The following is a 17,040-nucleotide window of genomic DNA, read 5'->3' as shown; positions in this document are numbered from 1 at the left end:
GGAATTTAAGGGGTGGCAGTTGAAACTGATGCCAGGAGAGAGGTGGTAACGTATTCATTGCAGCTCATTGGAGGTTGTTTGTCTTCTTCAGCATCCTCCTGGTCATGCTGCCCGCACCCACTGCTGCTGCCACTGCTCCCAGGTGGCATTGCTGACCCAGCTGCTGGCTCTCTGACCCGCTTGGGGGAACAGGCACCCGCCTCTCATTGGCGGCATCCAGGAACCTGGTCAGGTCGGCATCCCCAAAGTGAGGAACAGGTCTGCGCGATGCCATCCTCATTTATTGACTGGGAGTGAATGGTGACGGAGCGTTTAAAAGCAGCTTCCCCTTGTTCACGGTGAGCAGCTGATGCGTGAGTCAGGCAAATCAGACAGCGAGGGAGCCAGGAATGACGAGATTCATTTCTGGCACTCAGTGCGGTTGAATACAGGCCGTGATCTCGCCAATGCGGCTGATGTGAAACACGTCACCAAATTCACCTAAAATTACACTTTGAAATTTTTCAGCTGAATCGCGCCCCATGACTCATATTCAGTATGATTCTGATTCAGGTACAGATTAATTTAGGTTCATTCTGAATCACATTCAGAATCATTGAGGTTCATATTCAGATTGATTCAAGTTCACGTTAAGATTGATGCCATTACACATTTGTATTATTCAGATTCAGATTCAAAATGATTCTGATTCCCTTTCAGAATCATTCAGATTCACATTGAAATTTATTAAGTTACAGATTCTGAATTATTCACATTCACGTTCATGTGGATTCAAATTTACTTTCAGAATGGTTACATTCAGATATGATGGGCTGAGTGGCCTCCTGCACTGTAAGGATTCAATAGATTCTATGGATTCACGTTCAGATTGATTCAGATTCACATACAGATTGATTCATGTTTATAATAATAATAATAATGTTTATTGTCACAAGTAGGCTTACATTAACACTGCAATGAAGTTACTGTGAAAAGCCCCTAGTCACCATATTCCGGCGCTTGTTCGGGTACACAGAGGGAGAATTCAGAATGTCCAAATTACCTAACAGCATATCTTTCGGGACTTGTGAGAGGAAACCGGAGCACCCGAAGGAAACCCACGCAGACACGGGGAGAACGTGCAGACTCCGCACAGACAGCGACCCAAGCCAGAAATCGAACCTTGGACCCTGGCGCTGTGAAGCAACTGTGCTACCGTGCTGCCCCATTTGTGTGTTCGCAAAAGGTTTGCAGAGCTTTTAGCATTAGTTAATGTAGAATTCAAAGCTACATACCAAATTTGCATACCGGAAATGTTTAAATGGCAATACATTACTCTATTAATTTAGCTAAGTCAGTACTCGTCAGAAATATGTTGCATCACAAGGTATTAAAGCTGAGCATTCAATTGCTTGGAGATTAAATCTTTTCAGGTGCTTGAAATCCAGTTCTGAATGTTTATGTTCTGAATGATTCAGATTCATATGCAGATGATCTCAGGTTTACATTCAGAATCATTTAGATTCACAATTAGAATGATTCAGATTCACATTCGGATTGAATCAGGTTCACATTTGTATTGATTCATATTCAGAATGATTCTAATTCACGGAAATATTGATTCAGATTAATATTCAGGTGTACAGTAAGATTGACTCAGGTTTACTTTCAAAATAATTAAGATGAAAATTGAAATGGATTCACATTCAGATTGATACAGATTCACATTCAGTCTGATTCTGATTCACATACAAATTGATTCATATTCACATTGTTATGACACTCCGGGCTAGTGCACAATCAATCCCAGCCCCATAGACCCTGCAGTCATAACACAAGTGAATTAACCTATAATTCTTATGAAGTTTCTGCAATCTTTGGCCCTTGACTTACAGGCACCAGATTTGCAAGTGAAACAAAACAACTGCTCATTTATGACAGTAGAGGTGAGTCATGCAATACTTTTAATAGAATAACGGCCAGCTAATCTGCTACTCCCCCCTTTTAATGTCCTACCCTCTACCCAGACACACACAAGACATCTACACGCAGAGGGAGGGAGAGGAGAAAAATAAAAGAGGATTCTGTAAGAAGAAAGCTGAGTGCCCTTGGGTTGGATGTTGAAGTTGTTTTTTCAGATGACTGGTTAGGTGGAGTTACAGGCATAGGGCAGGAGAATAGGCCTGGCTAGGGTGTTCTTTCAGAGGGTCAGTGCAGTCTTGATGGGCTGAATGGCCTCCTTGTGCACTGTAGGGATTCTATCCTCTGGCTAGAACATTCAGTCCGAATTCCCAGACTGTGCGATTTTCTCTGGGGACTCACTTTCACTTTTAGGAACCTAGGCCTTCACTCAAAAGAACTGCTTTGGGCCTGAGTAATTCTTATTTGTTTCCACCTCGCCCAAAATGTCTCCAAGCTTTACTGAGAAAAAGCTTTCCCCTCACGAGATTGTAAAGAGGATTCTTTGAACAACTGGCCCTGCCTGCCGCTGCTGCTGGACTGAACTTCCTGCAGTTTAATCTGGCTGTAGAGAGAGAAAGGTCTTCACTTTCAATCTTTAGACAGAGTCCATCAGGTAAGAGAGAGATTAGGGTGTTGTACCCTCCAGCTCTGCCTCCAGGCTTTAAACACTCACAGGCTGGATAGAGAGGAATAGCTGGCTGCTCCATTTACGTGCTGTGAGCCCCAGCCAAGGGATTTGAGAGATTTCCACCTTTTTTGGGAGAGAGATATTCGAAGGAGCTTCCTTCAGCTCTGTTTAAATTGAAACTAACTTGGAAAAGAGTCTCATAGAGAAAAGGAACATTTCAGAACAGCCACTACCAATCAGAATGAACTATCAGCTAAAAGCCGGGCAAAGTAAATAGCTCATTGGCCGACACCCAAGTCCATAAAGATGAATCATCACCAATGCCAGAGCATATCCTGCTGGATTCCTTTTTAAAAATTTAACGGTGAAGTCTCTCTTAAAGCTTTAGACAAATTTTTATCCATGTACAAAAATTATAAAAGACAAAATAACAGAAAATAAAGGGGAAATGTAAGGACAGACAGGGATTAACAGGAGGATCCTTGCAACGTTTAAAATCATTCAAATTCACATTGAATTGGATTCAGCTTTACATTCAGATGGATTCAGATTCTGATTTGCATTGATTAAGATTCACATTCAGTATTATTCTGTGTCATGTGCAGACTGATTATGATACACATTCAGATTTATTTAGATTCACATACAGATTTAGCTGGTTTAGCACAGTGGTCTAAACAGCTGCTTGTAATGCAGAACAAGACCAGCAGCATGGTTCAATTCCCGTACCAGCCTCCCCGAACAGGCACTGGAATGTGGCGACTAGGGGCTTTTCACAGTAACTTAATTGAAGCATACTTGTGACAATAAGTGATTATTATTATTATTGATTCTGATTCACATGGGGATTGATTTTGATTCATATTAAGATTGATGCAGTTTGAACATTCAGATGGATTCCGATTCATGTTCAGATTGATAGAGAATCCTGTTCGGATTGATTCAGTGTCACATTCAGAATGACTCTGATACAAATACAGATTAATTAATATTCACATTCAGAGCCATTCAAATTCTCATTGAGATTGATTCAGGTTCACATTCAGATTGATGCAGGTTAAAATTTAGAAGGATTCGGATTCATGTTCAGATTGATACAAAATCCTGTTAGGATTGGTTCAGTGTCAAATTCAGAACGATTCCAACACAAATGCAGAGTAATTCACGTTCTCATTCAAAATCATTCAAATTCTCTTTGAGATTGATTCAGGTTCAAATTCTGATTTATTTAAATTCATTTCTAAATTGATTATGATTCACATTCAGATGGATTCAGAATTACATTCAGAATAATACAGGTTCACATTCCAATTGATTCAATTTCACTTTCAGATTGATTAAGTTTCACATTCATATTGATTCAGGTTCACATCCAGAGTGATTCAGGTTCATATTTTGAGTGATTCTGATTCACATTGTTACGGCACTCTGGGCGAGTGCGCGGTCAATTCCAGCCCCACAGGCCCCGGAGTCCCAACATAAGTGAATTAACCAGTAATTTGTATGTTTTCCTGAGATCTTTGACCCTCTACTGCTCCAATGACTTACGGGTACCAGATTTGTAAATAAAACATTTTAAAACTGTTTACTTATAATAAGCCATGATGTGGAGATGCCGGCGTTGGACTGGGGTGAGCACAGTAAGAAGTCTTACAACACCAGGTTAAAGTCCAACAGGTTTGTTTCGATATCACTAGCTTTCGGAGCGCTGCTCCTTCCTCACCTTCAGGTGAGGAAGGAGCAGCGCTCCGAAAGCTAGTGATATCGAAACAAACCTGTTGGACTTTAACCTGGTGTTGTAAGACTTCTTACTTATAATAAGAGCAGAGATAAACATGCAATGGGAATAATAGAACAATTATCCACAAATATAACTATTCCCCAAACCCCATCCCACCCTCCACCCAGACACACACAAGACAGGCACATGGCGGGCAGCACATTGGCACAATGGTTAGCATTGCTGCCTCACAGCGCCAAGGTCCCAGGTTCGATCCCGGCTTTGGGTCACTGTCCGTGTGGGGTTTGCACATTCTCCCATGTCTGCGTGGGTTTCGCCCACACAACCCAAATATGCGCAGGGTAGGTGTATTGGCCACGCTAAATTGCCCCTTAATTGGAAAAAATGAATTGGGTACTCTAAATTTTGTAAAAAAGACAGGCACATGGAGGGCGAGAAGAAAAGATTAAAAGATAACAGGGATTGAAAGGGCTGAAATGAATTTTTCCTGCTGACATAGCCTTTGTAGTCAGCAATCTTGAAATCACTGGTTGGATTGGATCTTGCAGAATATGCCTTCAATTAGACCTCATGAGTTGCAGGGGTTCCTCTGGAGAGTTCACCTTCACTTGTCCTGGCCTCCACTAGATTGACTTTTCGTACCACTGGAATAGTACTAGAATTATCTGCCTGAGAGTTTACAACAGGTTCACCATCTATTTTTCCCTTCAGCTGCTTGTCTGCTCTTTGTGCAGGGTTTCCGGCTATGGTATATAGAGAGAGAAAAGGGCCTGGTCTTCAGGGCCCTTTTTGGATTCTCAGGAGGGATATCAGCTTGGGCTTTTCCCAGCCTTTCGCACAGAGTTTTTAACAGCACAGGCCTGGCTGGAGAGAGAATGATTGCAGCATTCAAATCAAGAGTTACATCTTCACAGGACTGATAGAGTGTCCAGTCCTGCTCACTCCAGCCGATATATCAGAGAAGGAAGTTCCAGCCTTCCTCAGAGAGATATTTATCAGGCTTCTGTCCAGGTCCTTCTCAGAATGAAAATTAAAACAAAAATCGAATCTGCCTTGTGCTCCAGAATCTTCTGAAAGGATCTACCAATCCCAATCGGAAACATAAAATGTCCCAGAGTTTCAAAAGAGGGGATTGGCTGCTAGCTCAGTCCATCAAAATGACATCATGGCCTATGCCACAAATCACACTGCATCAATGGGGTGTGTGAGTTGCAACAGTGTGGGGGGGCATGGTTTCAGTTCAAAACCACATGTCTGTTGTTTTAAAAATAGCCAGCAGGACAGGCATTAAAAAGGAAACCAGGATCAAACGAGGATTTAAAAGAGGTTGCTTGCAATATTCAGATGAATTCAGATTCACTTTCGGATTAAGTTTCAAGTTCAGACAGATTCAGATTCACATTCAGATTAATTTAGATTCACAATTGTAATAATTCAGATTCAGATTCACATTTGGATTCAATCAGATTCACATTCAGATTTATCCAGATTTATTAGCAAAATGATTCTATTTCACAGAAAGATTGATTCAGATTAACATTCAGAATAATTCAGATTATTATTATTCACAGAAAGATTGATTCAGATTCACTTTCAGAATGATTCAGGTGCACATTCATAATGATTCGGGTACACGTTCAGATTGAAACAGATTCACATTTGGTTTGCTTCAAATTCATATTCAGAATGATTCTGACTGACATACAGATTGATTCATATTCATATTTAGAATCATTCAGATTCACACAGAGCGTTTGATTAGGATTCAAGTTCGGAATTATTCTGGTTCACATACAGATTGATTGATATTCATATTTAGAATCATTCAGATTCACACAGAGAGTTTGATTAGTATTCAAGTTTGGAATTATTCTGGTTCACATACAGATTGATTCATATTCATATTTAGAATCATTCAGATTCACATAGAGTTTGATTAATATTCAAGTTTGAAATTGTTCTGATTTATAAACAGATTGCTTCAGATTAAAATTTAGAATCATTTAGATTTATGTTGAGATTGATTTCAACATAATGTTGTTTTTCATTTCTTTTGTTTTCATAAAGTTTTTATATAAATTAACCAAGCCCTATTTCTTATATTACCGCTCATGGAACAAATCGCTCTTTCTGCACCATTTAAAAAACTTAACAAAGTTATGGCAGCTGGTCAAGTTTTTGCCACTGTTGAAAGCTGACCAGGCGTCCATAACACAATCCAAAAATGACTTTGAATTAATCTGAATATGAACGTAAATCAATCTGAATCAGTCACAAAGTGAATCTGAATGATTCTGAATGTAAATCTGAATCAGGATGGACATGCTGATTGATTCACATTAACATTCAGGATTTGTCAGATTCTTATTGGATTGATTCAGATTGACACTCTGAATAAATTCAGATTCAGATTCTGATTGATTCCGATTCACATTCGGAGGATTCCAATTCACATTCAGAACGATTCAGATAAACATGCTGATACATTCAGATTCATATTCAGATTGATTTAGTTTCACTTTTAGATTGATTCAGATTAACATTCCTAATCATTCAGATTCACACTTAGATTGATTCAGTTCACATTCAGAATGATTCAGATGCACATTCAGATGGATTAATTTATACAAGAGAAATGTTTCCAATTCACGTTCTGATTGATTCAAATTCACATTCAGATTGGTTCAAGGTCACGTTCAATTTGATACAGATTCACACTCCGATTGATTCAGATTCATGTTTAGAATACAAAGAACAAAGAAAAGTACTGCACAGGAACAGGCCCTTCAGCCCTCCAAGCCTGTGTGTAAGGTTTTCGGGCAATTCGGCCTTTTTGGACTGCCCAAGGATAAAACCCAGAGACTGTAAACTGACTTTTCAGCCAAGAGAACGTAACCAGATTTCCCAGCAGGCTTGATCTGCTGAGCTGAGTAGGGGCATAGGTATTTACAAACCCCCCCCTAGGAGCTACAAGGAAGAAGGAGCCAGACAACGAGATAAGATTAAAACACAGACAAAGGGGCACGGGAATACACAGGGGGCCTGCCTGCAAGCAGGACAATGGGATGGTCATAGCCCCATGCAGATGTAAATGACTTTGCCTCCACCAGAGCAGAATCCAATCAACACCCCATCAACATAGCAGCTATCTCCGGAGCAGATGGAAGACTTTGAAAATCTTCAAGGGAGCTCAACCTCGTTATCTCAAAAAAAACAGACTGGAGGCGGACCTAGGGGAGGTACTCCCATCTCGACAGGTCTGACCGGCTCAAAGGGGGCAGGACCAGCGGGAACTTTAAACCTTATGGATTCAATGCAAAAGGGGCTGGCCGAACACAGGAAAAAGCCAGGTAAAACAATATAAAAGGGGCTGTGTTTCGATTGAGGGGCTCTGGGCTCGACCTCTCCACCTTTGACTTGACCTCTGCAGCCTGTGACCGTAAGTACCCTGCAGCAGCTTGCGAAACTCCCTTGATTTTGATAGTGGTTGAGGCTCTGGGGAAGGGGACTTGATTTGTGTTCTGTGTCATTGCTAAAACTGTGTAACAATAAGATTTTTCGTTGTGTCCGTTATAGTACTTTCTGAATAGACTTAGTTTGTGTTAGAGTTTAAGATTTTATTATAATTTCTTCTGTTTGATGATTTTGACCTGGGTTTTGCAATAAACCTTGATTTGCTGATAATTGGAGTCGTTTAAATTCTTCAATCTCTCACCAGCGATCTCTGACCAAGTCACTGTTAAAATATTCCTCACCTTAATTCCGGGTTCAAGAATCTAGGGTCATCTTGAGCGATTCACTCAGGACAGGCTGCTGGTTAGGTAATAAACAGCAGTGTCCTATTCTCTCTCTTGGGAAAGCTACTCCAGCGAAGTAGGAACCGGGTGGGTGTTGCACCACCGGCAAGAGAGAGAGTCACCTGGGCATTGGTAGGGGTCTGGAGATCTGTGTGATATAAGCCTCAGGCTTCCGGTTAGGGATAAACGGCAGGCTTGATTCAGTGCTCTCTTCAGTGGAGGTGTCCCAGTGCGGCATCCCCTGGCCTCTGAAGTTTCAGTGCCAGCTGGAGAGAGACACACACAGATACTCAAACCCCAGATATCGGCCCAGTAGTGGAGTAGCAGAGATGGCACCCTCTACAATGGCGACCACGAAGGGACCCCGGTGGTTTGGAGTATGTGACTTGGCAGAGGGGGTGAGGGAACGAAGTAAAATGGAGGAGAGAATCTCCTCGTATTTGTGGCAAAAGGTCAACCTCACCAAACCTTGGGTCTCAGAACTAATCAATGCGGAGCAACCGGTAATGGCAGCGGCTGCATGGACAGAAAGTAAGGCGCACAAAAAGCACTTGGAGAAGGCAGTTTGGCTGGTTTGCCTGTCTCAGCAGGTAGTCAAAACAGAGCAAAGGATCGAAGAGTTAGAGCAGGAGGCTAGCGCAGCGGAACGACTGCGGGAGGAATTGGCAGAAATGAAACAGGAAAGCGAGTCTAACCGGTGTGAGAGGGACTATCTCCACTGCCAGATAGTGGAGGGTAAAGAAAAGGAACGGAGGCTCCAGGAACTCTATGCTCGGAGTACAGAGCAGTGTAGGAAGCTGGAGGGGAAGTTCCGGGACATCCAGGCAGCGTACCGAGTGGCTCGCGAGGAAGTAGGGGACTGTGCCCATGGGCCGTGCCAGGCACGAATAACGGAGTTGGAGGAGACCTTGTCCAAGTTCAGGGGACAGATACACCTGGTAGGTCCAGGGGGGTTCCCTAGGGGCAAGGTGCTCCTCGCAGCGGATGATTCCCCAAAGGCCAAGGGGAATAGACCGCCTCCTGAGGCACCGGGATTGTGTCCGGGTCGGCAGGGGGGGATCGGACTGCACGTTCAGGAGCAAGTCCAAGGGGGGTCGGCAGGGTACCCCCAGCTGGCGGCGTGTCCGCCTGGTTTTGTATGTGGGCCCCCATGGGATGGGGACAGACCGCTGCCTGGGATGCCGGTGATGGGGCCGGGTCAGCAGGTAGGGTTTGGACCGCCCGGTCGGGGGCAGGTCCAAGGGGGGTCAGTGGTGTATCCCCAGATAGCGGCGTCTCCTATATGGGTAGTTAGCCCGGGGACAGGGGGGCTACCCAACGGGGCAGGAGAGCTGGACAGTGGGGAGGAGGAGCAGGAACCCCAGGTAGGGCAGATGTGCCCTGTCAGACAAAGAAGGTATGGTCCCCCGGCGGGGCTGGCAAATAGGGGACCGGTTGAGGGCGACATTATCATTCCTCATGGGGCATCCGCGCTCAGGGGGATGGTGGCCCACGTTCCCAGGCTAACTCCAAAAGGGGATCCGTCGCTTCATTTTATGGAGGTGGAACAGGCAGCCAGCATTAATGACTGCGACGAGGGGGAGCAAATAAGGATGCTCCTGATGACCCTAGATGCACAGCTATGCAGGACAGTGACCTCTGGGAATGGGGGAAGACCTGACACATGGGCGGCAGCACAGACTGCTGTTCTGGAGGCGATGGGCTTGAATCTGGGGAGCCCTTTCATGAGGGTGGGGGAAACCAAGCAGCAACCAGGGGAATCTCCCACCATGTTCGCAGACAGGCTGTGGACTGTCTATATGGAGGCATGCGGGGTTCTTGCGGATAGACGGAATTTAGGGGAAAGAACCGCCCACTGGCTGAAGACCCTAGTTGCCAACTGTCTCCCTAACGTTAGGGCAAAAGCCGAACACTGGTTCGACCCGCAGACCCCGGCCCTTAATGAGGAAGAGGTCCTTAGAAAACTCACCCTTGCATATCGCAACGGGGAGAGGAGAGAGGAAAAGCCCCATAAGGGTCAGGTGCATGGAATCACACCAGCACCCCCTAAGAGCGAGTGGAAGCATGAGGGCTCCCGGACCTCCGACAAGAGACCGGTATGCTACGGGTGTGGAAAGACCGGGCATTTCAAGAGGGAGTGTGAGAACCCTAGCAAGCAGGAGAGGGCTCCCGCAGTAGAGAGTCAGACCCCGGCGGCAGGAGCAGCTGCCCCGGGAACCATCGAGATAAGTAAAATTTTAGCCCTTTTGCAAGGCTCAGGACAGGTGGCAATGGCAACGGGCCAGGGCCTGCCCGCACCCACACCACAAGAACCCGTATGACTACCCAGGGAGCAGCCTCAGGAAAAAGGGAGCGCAGGGGTAGTTCTAGCCCCAGACCCTGGTCCGGTCCAGGTGCAGGGTCCCATTCTGGAGGCTGCCTCAGCGGCTATTTGCAGTTTAAATCCCTTAAGGTGGGACCCATGCGAACGCCACATCAGTCAATTTAAATTGTTCCACCCCATAAAGGCAAGAAAGAGCAAGGTGGGGGGAAGACTGGGGGTGGTAGTGGAGAAACCCCCCGTAGAATTAACGACGGTGGGGGAGGTCCCTGACTCCACGGTCACACAACCGGGGACAAGGTGCTGTCCCGAAGGGGCAGCCCCAAAGAAAACGACAGTGCTGCAAGCACCCAGCCCAGGGACAGTAACGATTCCCAAGCCATTACCTGTGGGTCAGGTAGCCTGCCTTAGTATAGAGGCTAAGGAGGCGGAGGAAGTGGAGGTATCACCTTGGGCTTGGGAACCAGTCAGGGGACGAAGGAGCAATCGGGTCTCCAAGCCCCCGGTAAGATGGTCCCCATCACACCTCCCTAGAACCCGGTCCCGCAGTAAGGGGGCCCGAGTAGACGGGAGCGCTGAGGGGTCACCGAACCCTGTTGGGGAAGGAGAGGCAAGGGGCAGCCCGAACCCCCGGGAGGGGACGGTCTGGCCCGAGCCGTTGGTCCAGACAGGTGAACTGCCCCAGTTTAGCGGGGCCCAGTTTTAATTTGGCCACCCGGAGACGGGTGGCATTGTATATATCATTTTCCCCCTCTTAGTTCTAATTAGTGTGTAGTGGTGTGTGAATTATTTAGGATCGTGGGATCACAGAAGCGCCTAGTGCAATGGTATAATGATGGAGCAGCAGGCACTAGGACCCTGGTGGAGCCGGGCTGTGGACACAGAACCACAGACAGGCTGCGGCAACTTCAAAGCGGGAGCTGCTGCTGCCGCCGGATAGCAGCAGGCACTAGGACCCTGGGGGAGCCGGGCTGTGGACACAGAATCACAGACAGGCTGCGGCAATTTCATGTTGATTTCACAACTTCAAAGCGGAAGCTGCTGCTGCCGCTGGATAGAACCCATGCACTTTAAGGTAGGTAGGGCTGTAGAGGCAAGGATGTGTTTTGTCTCTTTTACAGATGGGGCACCCGACGATGTGGAGCTTGCTGACGATCTTGGCGATGGTGGGACCGGGAGAACTCCGCAGAGGCGAGACAGAAGAGTCCTTCGACTGACCGGGTTAGGGTGACTGAGGGCAGGCGGGTGTGTTTAGCCTGGGAGGGGGACGTTCCTTTGGGGAGATGGTGGTGGCTCAGGAAGCTGAGGCTGGACATGAGGGATCGGTCCTCGGACTGGGAACGCCTGGACAACACCTACCGGACCATCACGGGGTCACCGGGTAGGATCACCGTTTGCTGGGATAAGTGGTGGACTTCTGACCAGGGCATTTATTTGTGTTTATGGGGGTCTACCAAGGCATGTCCACAAGGGGCATTGATCACTTTTGCAAGGTGATGGCAGAACCCAGGGAACGGGATGAATTGACCGCAGTGGGGAGGGATGTGTAACGCCCAGGGAAGGGATGACTGTAAAAGCTACCGAACTGCTGGTTCAGGTAAAGCGACCCCTGCCCACAGCCCAACCAATCGACCCTCACAACTGTCCGATCACCACCAGGGGGGCCTGAGAATGGTTTAGTGTTTGTCCCCACAAAGAAAATGTTGTACAAGGGGGTACATTATGCTGTCGCCTCAGTTGGACTAAACCTCTCAGCTGCAGGTATCGACGACGGAGGAAAAATGAAGAGCCTCAACGGGAAGAAGCGAAGTGCAGCCAAGAAAAGAGGATCCTTAGTGAAATAAAGAGATTCAAATGTAAATAGTTGTATGGATTCGCGGGTTTCAGTTACTTGATTGTGATATATGTACAGGGACCCTTACGTTTGGGGTTCCGGTGAAATGTGTGTATGTTACTGTGTGTTTGAATTAAGTATGGTCTTGTCTTTCCCTTTCAATGAAATCAGGGGTAGCCTAGATTAAGGGAACTGTCTTGGGACTTGTAGTTTCGCATGTTGTTGAGGGGGGGCCTACGGTCCACACAAAAGGAAATGATTGCCCTTCACCTGTGTCGATACGGTCCAAGCAGGTAGGGACGTATCGAAGGGGCATCTGTAAGGTTTTCGGGCAATTCGGCCTTTTTGGACTGCCCAAGGATAAAACCCAGAGACTGTAAACTGACTTTTCAGCCAAGAGAACGTAACCAGATTTCCCAGCAGGCTTGATCCGCTGAGCTGAGTAGGGGCATAGGTATTTACAAACCCCCCCCTAGGAGCTACAAGGAAGAAGGAGCCAGACAACGAGATAAGATTAAAACACAGACAAAGGGGCACGGGAATACACAGGGGGCCTGCCTGCAAGCAGGACAATGGGATGGTCATAGCCCCATGCAGATGTAAATGACTTTGCCTCCACCAGAGCAGAATCCAATCAACACCCCATCAACATAGCAGCTATCTCCGGAGCAGATGGAAGACTTTGAAAATCTTCAAGGGAGCTCAACCTCGTTATCTCAAAAAAAACAGACTGGAGGCGGACCTAGGGGAGGTACTCCCATCTCGACAGGTCTGACCGGCTCAAAGGGGGCAGGACCAGCGGGAACTTTAAACCTTATGGATTCAATGCAAAAGGGGCTGGCCGAACACAGGAAAAAGCCAGGTAAAACAATATAAAAGGGGCTGTGTTTCGATTGAGGGGCTCTGGGCTCGACCTCTCCACCTTTGACTTGACCTCTGCAGCCTGTGACCGTAAGTACCCTGCAGCAGCTTGCGAAACTCCCTTGACTTTGATAGTGGTTGAGGCTCTGGGGAAGGGGACTTGATTTGTGTTCTGTGTCATTGCTAAAACTGTGTAACAATAAGATTTTTCGTTGTGTCCGTTATAGTACTTTCTGAATAGACTTAGTTTGTGTTAGAGTTTAAGATTTTATTATAATTTCTTCTGTTTGATGATTTTGACCTGGGTTTTGCAATAAACCTTGATTTGCTGATAATTGGAGTCGTTTAAATTCTTCAATCTCTCACCAGCGATCTCTGACCAAGTCACTGTTAAAATATTCCTCACCTTAATTCCGGGTTCAAGAATCTAGGGTCATCTTGAGCGATTCACTCAGGACAGGCTGCTGGTTAGGTAATAAACAGCAGTGTCCTATTCTCTCTCTTGGGAAAGCTACTCCAGCGAAGTAGGAACCGGGTGGGTGTTGCACCACCGGCAAGAGAGAGAGTCACCTGGGCATTGGTAGGGGTCTGGAGATCTGTGTGATATAAGCCTCAGGCTTCCGGTTAGGGATAAACGGCAGGCTTGATTCAGTGCTCTCTTCAGTGGAGGTGTCCCAGTGCGGCATCCCCTGGCCTCTGAAGTTTCAGTGCCAGCTGGAGAGAGACACACACAGATACTCAAACCCCAGATATCGGCCCAGTAGTGGAGTAGCAGAGATGGCACCCTCTACATGTGCCAATCATGATGCCCTAACTAAAACAAAGCCTTCTGCCCTTACTCGGTCCGTATCCCTCTATTTCCTCCCTATTCATGTATCCATCCAGATGCCTCTTAAATGTTGCTAATATGCCTGCATCCATCACATCCTCTGGCAGCACGTTCCAGGCACCTACCACTCTGCGTGAAAAACTTACTCCGCACATCTCCATTAAACTTTCTCCCTCTCACCTAGAACTTGTGACCCTTAGTAATTGCCACTTCCATCCTTGGAAAAACCCTCTGACTATCCACCCTCTCGATGCTTATCATAATTTTGTAGACCTCTACCAGGTCTTCCCTCAGTCTCCATGTTTCCAGTGAAAACAATCCTAGTTTATTCAACCTCTTCTCATAGCCAACACCCTCGAGACCAGGCAACACCCTGGTGAACCTTCTTTGCATTCTCTCCAAAGCTTCCATATCCTTCTGATAATGTGGTGACCAGAATTCCATGCAATACTCCAAATTTTATACAGCTGCAACATGATTTCCCAACTCCTGTACTCAATACCCTGGTTGATGAAGGCAAGCATGCCATAACTTCTTAATCACCTTGGCCACCTATGTTGCCACTTTTAGGGAACTGTGGACCTGCACACCCAGATCCCTCTGTATGTTAATGTTCATAAGGGTTCTGCCATTTCCAGTCTATTTCATACCGAGATTTGATCCTCTAAAATGCATCAGCTCGCATTTGTCCGGATTAAACTCCACCTGCCATTTCTATGCCCAAGTCTCCAATCTATCTATATCTTATTGTATCCTCTGACAATCCTCAGTACTATCAGCAACTCCGCCAACCATTGTGTCATCTGCAAACTTATTATCAGACCACCCACATTTTCCTCCAGATCATTTATATTTACTACAAACACAGGTCCCAGCACTGATCCCTGCGGAACACCACTAGCTACAGATCTCCATTCTGAAATACACTCTTCCGCCGCTACTCTCTGTCTTCTATAACCAAGATGTGGAGATGCCGGCGTTGGACTGGGGTGAGCAGAGTACAAAGTCTTACAACACCAGGTTAAAGTCCAACAGGTTTGTTTCGATGTCACTAGCTTTCGGAGCGCTGCTCCTTCTCACCTGAGGAAGGAGCAGCGCTCCGAAAGCTAGTGACATCGAAACAAACCTGTTGGACTTTAACCTGGTGTTGTAAGACTTCGTACTGTTCTATAACCAAGCCAGTTCTGCATCCATCCAGCCAGCCCACCCCAAATCCCATGTGATTTTAGTTTTTGTACCAGTCTGCCGTGTAGGACCTTGTCAAATGCCTTACTAAAGTCAAAAGAGAAAATGCTAGAAAATCTCAGCAGGTCTGGCAGCATCTGTAGGGAGAGAAAAGAGTCCAGATGACCCTTTGTCAAAACCTTACTAAAGTCCATATGACTTAATCCACAACCCTTCCCTCACCAATTTTCTTTGTCACCTCTTCTAAAAAACTCAATCAAGTTTGTGAGACATGACCTTCCCAGTACAAAACCATGCTACCTGTCACTAACTAGTCCATTTTCCTCCAAATGTGCACATATCCTGTCCCTCAGTACCTTTTCCAAATGTTTCCCGGCCTATAATTTGCTGGATTGTCCCTGCTTCCTTTCTAAAACAAGGGAATAACATTGGCTTTTTTCCAGTCCTCTGGAACCTCGCCTGTGGTCAAAGAGGATGTGAAGATATCCGTTTCGGTCCTAGCTCTTTCTCCCCTTGCCTTCCGCAGGAACGATAGATCCCATCCGGCCCCGGGGTCTTGTCTACCTTAGTGCAATTTAGGATACTTAAACACTTCCACCTTTGGATATATTGACGTTCTCAAGAGAGTTCACACACCTATCCTTGACCTCAACATCCGTCATGTCTTTCTCCCTGGTGCATACCAATACAAAGTACTCATTAGTGCACTGCCAAGGGCAGCACGGTAGCATTGTGGATAGCACAATTGCTTCACAGCTCCAGGGTCCCAGGTTCGATTCCGGCTTGGGTCACTGTCTGTGCGGAGTCTGCACATCCTCCCCTTGTGTGCGTGGGTTTCCTCCGGGTGCTCCGGTTTCCTCCCACAGTCCAAAGATGTGCAGGTTAGGTGGATTGGCCATCAGAAATTGCCCTTAGTGTCCCAAATTGCCCTTAGTGTTGGATGGGGTTACTGGGTTATGGGGATAGGGTGGAGGTGTTGGGTAGGGTGCCCTTTCCAAGAGCCGGTACAGACTCCATGGGCCGAATGGCCTCCTTCTGCACTGTAAATTCTATGATTAGGGATTTCACCCACTTCTTGTGGTTCCACACATAACTTCCCTCCATTGTCCTTGAGTGGGCCTACTCTTTCTCTTGCTACCCTTTTGCTCCCAATATATGCAGAAAAAGCCTTGACCATGTTTGCTAAAGACATTTCATGGCCCCTTTTAGCCCTCCTACTTCCACGTTTAAGTTCCTTCCTACTTTCACTGTAACTTCAAGGGCATTGTCAGTTTTTAGATGCCTAGAGTCATCGTATGCTTCCTTTTTCCTTTTGACTCAGCTTACAATTTCCCTTGTCATACCTGGTTCCCGAATCCTGCCATTTCTACCCTTCATTTTGTGGGGACATGTCTGTCCTGCACTTCAATCAACTGGCCTTTAAAAACCTCCCACATGACACATGTGGATTTGCCCTCAAATAGCCGCTACCAATCCACATTCCTCAATTCCTGTGTAACTTGGTTGTAATTAGCCCTCGCCGAATTACGCCACTCTTGTCCTTATCCATAACTCTCGAAATCTTATGGAATTAAGGTCACTAAACCCAAAATGCTTCCCCACTGAAACATCAATCACCTGGTCTGACTCATTCCCCAATACCAAGTCTAGTATGGGCCCCTCCCTGGTTGGATTGTCAACGTACTGTATCAAAAAGCCCTCCTGGACACATCTAACCAATTGCTCTCCATCCGAGACCCTGGCTGTAAGGGATTCCCAGTCAATATGGGGGAAGTTAAAATCGCCCATCACAACTGCCCAGCTTTTTTCACACCTTTTCAGTATCTGTCCCCACAACTGCTCCTCTGTCTCCTGCGGACTGTTAGGAGGTCTATAATCCACTCTCAACATTGTGATTCCACCCT

Source organism: Scyliorhinus torazame, chromosome 2, assembly GCF_047496885.1.
Source record: "Scyliorhinus torazame isolate Kashiwa2021f chromosome 2, sScyTor2.1, whole genome shotgun sequence".
NCBI lineage: Eukaryota > Metazoa > Chordata > Chondrichthyes > Carcharhiniformes > Scyliorhinidae > Scyliorhinus > Scyliorhinus torazame.
This window is presented reverse-complemented; position numbering follows the sequence as displayed.